Genomic DNA, 7,942 nt, shown 5'->3' on the forward strand with positions numbered 1-7,942 from the left:
GGACCTCAAGTGTGGAAATTAAATACACCTTGAGATAACCCATGGGTCAATAAAGACATTTCAAGGGCAAAGAGAAAACAATATGAATTGTGTGAAAATAGAAATACAACATGAAATTTACAGGATTCTTACACAGAAATTAAGGCACTAAATCACAGTAGAAAGAAAACTCCAAAGAATAATCTAAGCTCCCATCTTAAAAATCTAGAAAGAGAAAAGCAAATAAAACCAAAGCTAAATATAGAAGGAAATACTAAAGAACAGAATGGAAATCAATGAAACTAGACAACAAAATCTGTAAAATCAAAAGCTAGTTCTTTGCAGGGAAAAAAATGTCAATAAAACTGAAAGAACTCTGCCAAGCTAACCAAAGGAAACAAGAGCAAATTACCCAAAAGAGGGCATATCACTATATTCCTAAAGACATTGAAAGGATAAGCAAATAGCATAAACAGCTCTAAGCTCGTAAACTTGACAAAATAGCTGAAATAGACAAATTAGTTGGTAGTGGTGCTTATAAAATACCAAAGCTCGGTCAAGAAGAAATATAGAGCTGCCTCTCCCACCCAGATGACAAACTGTGGCGGCTCAGGCTCAGACCTCAAGGAGGCACCGGCTTCCACTGCCTCAGCCCCTACAGCACGGCCATCAGCGCAGTGCTGCCAAAAAGAACAAGGCACAGTGACAGTACGGGTGTCTGGGGCTGGAGGCGCAGCAGGGGGCATGGGACGCAGGGTGGCGCAGGCTGGAGAGCTGGCTGAGCTGAGCGGGGAAGCTGTCACTAGGCGGTGCGGCATCCTCAGAGGGGGCCGTGTCTAACGGGGTTTACCCGCTGCTCAACACTGCCAATGGAGCAGTGAGGCCGATGGTGTTCAGCACACCCCTAGTGGACTTCCTGATTGCAGCTGGAGGATGCCACATCTCTATTCCCAGATGTCATGACTGGATACTGCCTGAACCATGCTGGCTTTGAGGCCTTGAACACACATGGAATTCAGCTCATCTCCCTAGCTGCCCATAAATTCATCTCAGATATTGCCCACAATGCTCTGCGGCACCACAAAATGAAGGGAGTACACTTAACCATGGAGGAGTTGACCCCTGCCCTCAGTGAGTACAACATCAGTGTAAAGAAGCCACACTACTGACAGGATTGGTTTGAAGATGGCGGCATGAGAGGTGAGACAGAGGCCTCCTCCCAAAACCACATAGAGCATGAAAATATAATTAACACAGCTAATCCTGTGTGACCAATCCAAACGGAACAATATTTGTATTAGAGTTGGGGAAGTAATTAAAATGGCAAAGATCAAGGGTAAGGACAGAGTATTAAAAGAAGCCAGAGAGAAACACCTGCTTGGGGATAAAGCTCAGTGAAGAGGAAACACGTATTTACCAGGTGAAGGAGGCCTCGAGTTCAATCAAATGCGTTCTCCTCTGGATTTACTCAGCATGGCAATTACAAAATGTCACAGAATCTTGGTATTAATTAAATACGTTTTTTCCCTTTTTACATGTGTTTGACAAAGAGTATCAAGATTTGTTTTGACCCATTGAAAACTACTTCTTTATGGTGGCACAATGTCATCATGTTAATGAAAAAAACAATCTCCAAACTACATTCAGTATGGAAGGAGTTTTAAAAAGTCAGAGCCTGAGCGCCCACATCTTGTAAGGCTTGGTAATACTATCAGCAACACAGTCAGCAAGGCCCCCCAGAGGCAGCTCAGCAGCCCCGCTGGCAAAGTGCTCAGAGCCAGTCAGGGCTGCGCTACCCGGACTTCAAGGATAACGAATCTATAGACGCTCTGCCATCTGTTTTCCACTTTCAGGGTCGTGTGAGAAGTTATCCTAACAGGAAACAACCCCAAAAGCCCCTTGCCGACTGGAAGGAGTCAGTAAAATGGGGTGTATGTATGTAGGAGAAGCATAGAGAGGGGGAGGGAGGAGGAGGAGGAGGAGGAGGGAAGGAAGGGAAAACAAGCGGGAGGGACAGGGAGAAAGAAGGCAGAAAGTTAGGAAGGAGCTAAGGATGTGGGGAGCCTTCACCGGCACAGAGCCCAGGAGGAGCGCCAGACTCGCACACCCCAGAGCCAAGTGTTCGTCTCTAAACTGCCACCTCCTCCACTCCCCACCCTGTTTGAAACCTTCCCCACATGCAAAGGAAGACACATGACTTCAAATCGGGACCAGCTTAGGACGGAGCTCTTCTGAATGTGTACAATAGATCTGAGTCATTTGTTCGTTTTGTAAACATGAAGAAATCACACTTTTAAAACTTCCTCCTTCATGACTTCACAGTACTTGATAATATGCTTAGCATGGAACATTTACCCTTTTCCTTATCCATACCCAAAGATGTCAAGAGGTACAGATTTTTTTCACTCATTGAGACAGGTGACAATTAAGAGAGAGCTCAGTAGGGCGGCAGAAGCGGGAGGGACAGTGGCCGTGGTGTCTAAAGCCTAGGCCGGGCCACACAGCACTGAGGAGCAGCCCAGGAGAGCATTTCACCAAGGCCGCTGCCTTCCTCTAGGAAACCATCCCACTCAGCTCCCCAACCCCCAAGTGCCCACTCAGTCAATCAGTGGTAATGACCTGTTTATGCCACTGTCATCCCCCCCCGATCTGTAAACAACTGAAGAACAGGGACCATTTTTGTTCATCTCTGTGTCCCATGCATGGCACATGGTAGGGGCTCAGTTTCAGTAGCTGGAATCCAAACTTGTGGCGTCTTTGGTGGGTTAAAAATTGCTCCCTCGCTTTTCTGTGGAAAAGGAGTTCTGCATAAGACCTAGAGAAGAGTTCTGGGAGCCATGGATTCAGGAGGGTGGGTCACCTCTAGACCTAGGTACCACTTGGCTCTATCATAAATTGGGGGATACATGCTAAATTTCCTGTTTCTTCCCATTTATTTCATTAGGATAATTAAGATGAGATAAAATGAGGAAAAACTTAATGTATGTATCAAAGTAGTAACAAAAACATCATGAGTATGGATAACCTGGCGGGTGGGGTGGGGGGACAGTTTCTGAAAAGGCAAAGCAGGATGACTGGTTGATCTTGTTTTCATCTGCAAAGCCTACGGGTGTCCAAGCGTTAGCACTCGTGTTAAGTCCACACGCTTCATTCATGGGCGCCAGATGACAGCCCAGAGGCAAGGGCAAGAAGAGACTGGAAGGCAGGGACAAAACAAAGTAAGCATAAGGAAGGCGTGGAGAAAAGAGGGTCTCAGAACTTATTTTATAGACTCGATAGGAACATAAAAAGGTCTCAAATCTCTGCCTTTATGAGCTTGTGATGAGGATGATGCGGTTGGGTCACAGCTACTTCCCTTTTCTTAATTTTGCTCCATTTCCCCTACTCTAGACCTGGTGGTAAACAGCGAGATGCCACGGGACAATCAACACACGATGCCCAACGCTGCAGGACATGGCCAGCCTCCGCCTCCCCAGTGTCTCTGACTACAGCTCTCCTCCGTGGCTAGAAATTCCCTTAAGACGCAAGAGAAGCACGGTGAGGGAACCGGATGGGGGAGGCCTCCCTCTCTGAGGCCCTCAGCTGCGAGCCCCTGTGAAGGAGAAGGTAGGATATTCATATCGAAATTTCACAACAGTCTAGAGAGCGAATAAAGGAGGCAGGCCAAAAATACATGAAGGGTGACTATCAAGGAGGTAGGGAAATTATGTAGGGGGAGGTAATGAGCACACTAATTATAATAGTCCTAATTAGGGGAAAGGGAGCAAAATAAAGAAAAGGGAAGTTTCAGTGTTCAGGAAAAACTCTGCTGGGCCCATTAAAGGAGCGATGAGCTCCTCAGCCTCTTCACACAGACCGAAGGCCATTCAACTTGACCAAGTTGCTTCAGAATGAGCTAAAATTATTTAAAGGGAATTTTATTTTTGTTACCCAAACTAGACTAGGTTACTTGATGACACACAGAAACCTCTTGTATCTAATTTTATCATTCTGTTCTCAATTCTAAGTTAAACAGTACAGTAGCTCATGATAAAAAGCCTGTGACTATTTCATTCCAAAAATATGATTTGACATGTAGGGAGATCAAAACTGGCAAAGCGAGAACAAGGAAAAAGAATGAAATATAGTCAAATATGCTTCAATTCACAACAGATTTACAGATGAGAGCTAGCAAAAAGGAATATTAAAAGTAGGACTTGTTTCTCTTATTTTTCAGAACTAATTCAATTTCCTTATTTTTCAGTTAATACATAGATGGCAATTAAACTTGATCCTTGTCAGTAAACAGTAAGGAACATTAGCTTTCAAGTTTTAACCTAATTTCATAATGACAGTCTAGAACAACTCTCACACCAGTTGAATAACTGACTGTGGTTAACCTTCATGTTGTACTAAGAGACTGCAGTATTAGAGTTTATGGTTTCTTTCCTAGCATCAGGAGTAAAACTTTAAGAAAATGTATTTTTTCTTCCTCATTAGCCCAAGGTATGATTCGTGCCACTTTCATTTGGTGAATGTTTGCTGACCACCACTATTTCTGAGGCACAGAGGATATAGAGGCTGGGGACTGAAACATACAAGTAAACCGGTGACTACAGCCTAGCATGCGGGGCACCAGTGTAGACATGAGCTTAGGAGGCTGTGGGAGCTCACAGGAAGGCTCTAAACAGGAAGGCAGGAGGGATGCTGACACTGGGAGGAATCTTGAAGGAAAAGGAGGTGAGATGAACAAAGGCCAAGAGTGAGTGAGAGAAAGCAGGCTTGCACCCATCATCCTCAGCGGGCGTTCAAGAGCAGCAACTCCAACACGTACAGATACAGTTACATACACTGTAATAAGTTAAGTAATAAACACCTTTTAAAGTGGTTTTCTGATGTTACTTGGTATTTTAATCCATATAATTATTTAAAGGTCTCCTGAAATGTAAGCTATATACAGGTGCTTGACTGCTTCCTCTTCCACCCACCCACCTACCACCATTAACTGAGGGTTTATCATGCCTGGTGGGCCCTGCATATACCAAGGTCAGAAAGACATAGCCCCTGATCTCAAGGACTAACTGTCTAGTGTTGGAACAGAAAGTACCATTAAAATACAGTGTGGTAAGTAATATGAGTTTCAGCAGTGGGCTCCAGAGGAGAAAGATGATTCTAAGCAGGGTAGGAGGGCTGCTGCTGGGCCCCTGGGTGGGAGTGATCAAGATGCCTTTAGAGACAATGACTAAGGCTACTTGCCATCTCTGTATTAGTTCTGAGTGTGTGGCTCAGGAATGCCAGGGGAGGATGGAACACAGCTAGACCTGAATGACACCAGATATTGCTAAGTGATGACCCTTCCATAGCAGCTAAAGTGACAGGGCACTTAAAGAAATTTATCCTCTCTGCATGTGAATTACAAACATACAACATTTTTTGACAAGATTTCTTAGGGTAAATCATATCTTGTGAGGAGGTACTCGGAGCTCTCCCCAGCTTGTCTGCTCATGCTTGCTCTTTATGTCAGTAGTAAATTCAGGGCTAGAGCTATAAATAAGTTTTCAGAGAATGCTTTAAAAACAACCTTTGGTCTGATTTCAGATCCTAAGATGTCTTAAAGCACCCCGATGGCCTGATTCAGTCTTTATCAAAAAACCTTTTCCATAAACATGCAATTTCATCATACATATTACTCCTGTAATAAATTTCATTTAAAATCCTACTTCTGACAACAGGCACTATATTTTGAAAGGATAGACAGCCTGCAGGCAGATTTTAAAGCAGAGTTTACAACACTCAGGATTTTATAATGCAGGTTTTCATCTTGTACAAGATTAACTATATACTTGCTAACTTGATTTTTCTTTTCTTTTCTGTATTGCTTCTGAGGTTCTGATGAAATGTTTGCTGCCACTGCTAATGAAATTCAGAAAAGGACCATTGGTTTTTTTACTTTGCTTGGGAATTTTGATGCAATAGATGTTTTCACACTGCTGTCAGAACAAATAAGATTTGTTATTTCTAAGTGTAGAAAGAACATAGCTTTTCAAAAGAAAAGTGAAAAGAGAATTCAAGCAAAAGGGACTTAGGGAAATCTGGCAGGAAGAAAGTTTTGTGTTCTGTTGATCTGAGTGCATGAGAAAAATGTTTTTAAGAGCTTTTATATCAAAGGCAATTTTTTTCAACCACCATCTAGAAGAGAAAAACACAGTGCCTTGAAGTCAACTGTTTGTTAATTATAAGAAAATAGTGCTTTGGTGGAAAGTGCACCAGAATGACTGAAAGTTCCCAGCTCTGCAAGCAAACAGCTGTGTGACCTGGGAGCGGTGCCACTTAACACTATTGTTCTTGACCTTGCCCTTCCTCCAATCTGAGAAAGGGCTGAGAATAGGAAGGAGGTAGACTCTGTAGTTTCAAAAACCATTCAGTTTTAAATCCTCTATCCTTGCAGTCATTGTCAAAATTATGCCCAGAGAGGAATCAGGGTACAAACAAACAAAGATTTTCCTGAATATTTAGGTAGTTGCCTCCAATGACTTCATTTGATCGTAAGGGAAACCCGCTGCCTTCAAGAGTCAATCTATTTGCAAACCAAACTTGCACCAACATCCTAATTTGTTACAGAAATAAGTGGCCATTAGTAACTTAGGCCACTCGGCTAGAATCTCTCATGCTCTGCAGTGGATTAGAACCTTAGCTCTACATCTGCAGGGTCACTGTCTTAGCCACAGACAGGAACTTTCTAAACCAAGTCCAACAAAGGAGCTGTGAGTAAAGGGAATATTCTTTCTTTGGGGAGTTTTATTTTTTAACAAAGTGAGAGTACCAAAAAACAAATTTTTACTCTCTGAAGTTTTATTTTAGTCATTTTTAAGCCAATAATATTCCAATACTGTGTTGTGGTTCAATGTTGTGAGCGGAAACTGAGAGACAGGCAATTCAACCTTGGATTCCTCTATGGTCCACATGTTAATTATGCTGTGTCATGAGGGCCATGTTCCATCCCTGAGCTGTTATGCTGACAGCCCTCCTTGACCATCAAACCATACTTTTCATCTGTGCATCTCTTTATGTATTGTAATACATAATTACATTTAATTGTCATATTATCCTAACCTTACTGATATTCACAGAGGTTAAGTGCTTTTAAGTTGATCACAGTTACTACACAAGCAGAATGAGTGTAAACCCAGTTCTCTTTATTCTAAATTCAGTGCTTTCCTAATGGAAATGCCAGAGGGACCAGTGGTTAATAATTACTGTGCATTTACTATGTGTCAAAACATGGGCTAAGAGTTACATGTCAGGTTATCTTATTCTATCATGATAATAATTCTATGCTGTAGATATTATTACTAACCCCACTTACAGATGTGGAAAGTGAGACCACAGAGAGGTTACATAACATGCCCAAGGTCAGAGAATTATCAAGAAGCACAATCAAGATTCAAAGGCAGGTGGTTTGCTTTACCAACTTGTCTTTCAACAATTAGGCCAGAGTGCCTTCCTACGATAGCATAGCCACCCTCATCAGTTTCCGCCCATAATTTAAGTGAAAATATCTGCAAGTGTCCAGGCCTGCCCAAAATAGCTGGACACTAGAGCTCCGAGTCATGTGTGACACTGGTCGCTGTGTCAGTTCATCCTGTTTTTTGCACAGCTGACGATTACTCACAGTGCCCAGGCACAGTGCGCTACATACAGATGATGCACAGTAACTGTGCTGAATGGAACCCAGTGAAAATTACCAGGTCATCATCAACAACGACTGACCTCCTGACTTTTGCAGGCTTGTATCTGTTTTAAAATTAAGAGACAAACACCTGAGATCACATGTAAGTTCTGACTCACAAATCAAGGGAATAAGTAGAACAGAGGTTAAGTGTGTGACCACCAACTATATGTAGCCTGCAGACAGGTTTTGTTTAGCAACACATTGCTTTTAAATTTTCAATCAATAGCTAATATTTAAAATTTAAGCTATTTC

General features: G+C 42.6%; 1 protein-coding gene across 15 annotated transcripts in view; it reads right to left on the reverse strand.

The window, feature by feature from the left end:
- LOC140849262 (serine/threonine-protein kinase TAO1-like) overlaps positions 1-7,942 on the reverse strand; it is a 242,042-nt gene that overhangs the window by 131,674 nt on the left and 102,426 nt on the right. The gene's annotated exons all lie outside the window — the stretch shown is intronic.

This window comes from Manis javanica, chromosome 4 (genome assembly GCF_040802235.1).
Source record: "Manis javanica isolate MJ-LG chromosome 4, MJ_LKY, whole genome shotgun sequence".
NCBI lineage: Eukaryota > Metazoa > Chordata > Mammalia > Pholidota > Manidae > Manis > Manis javanica.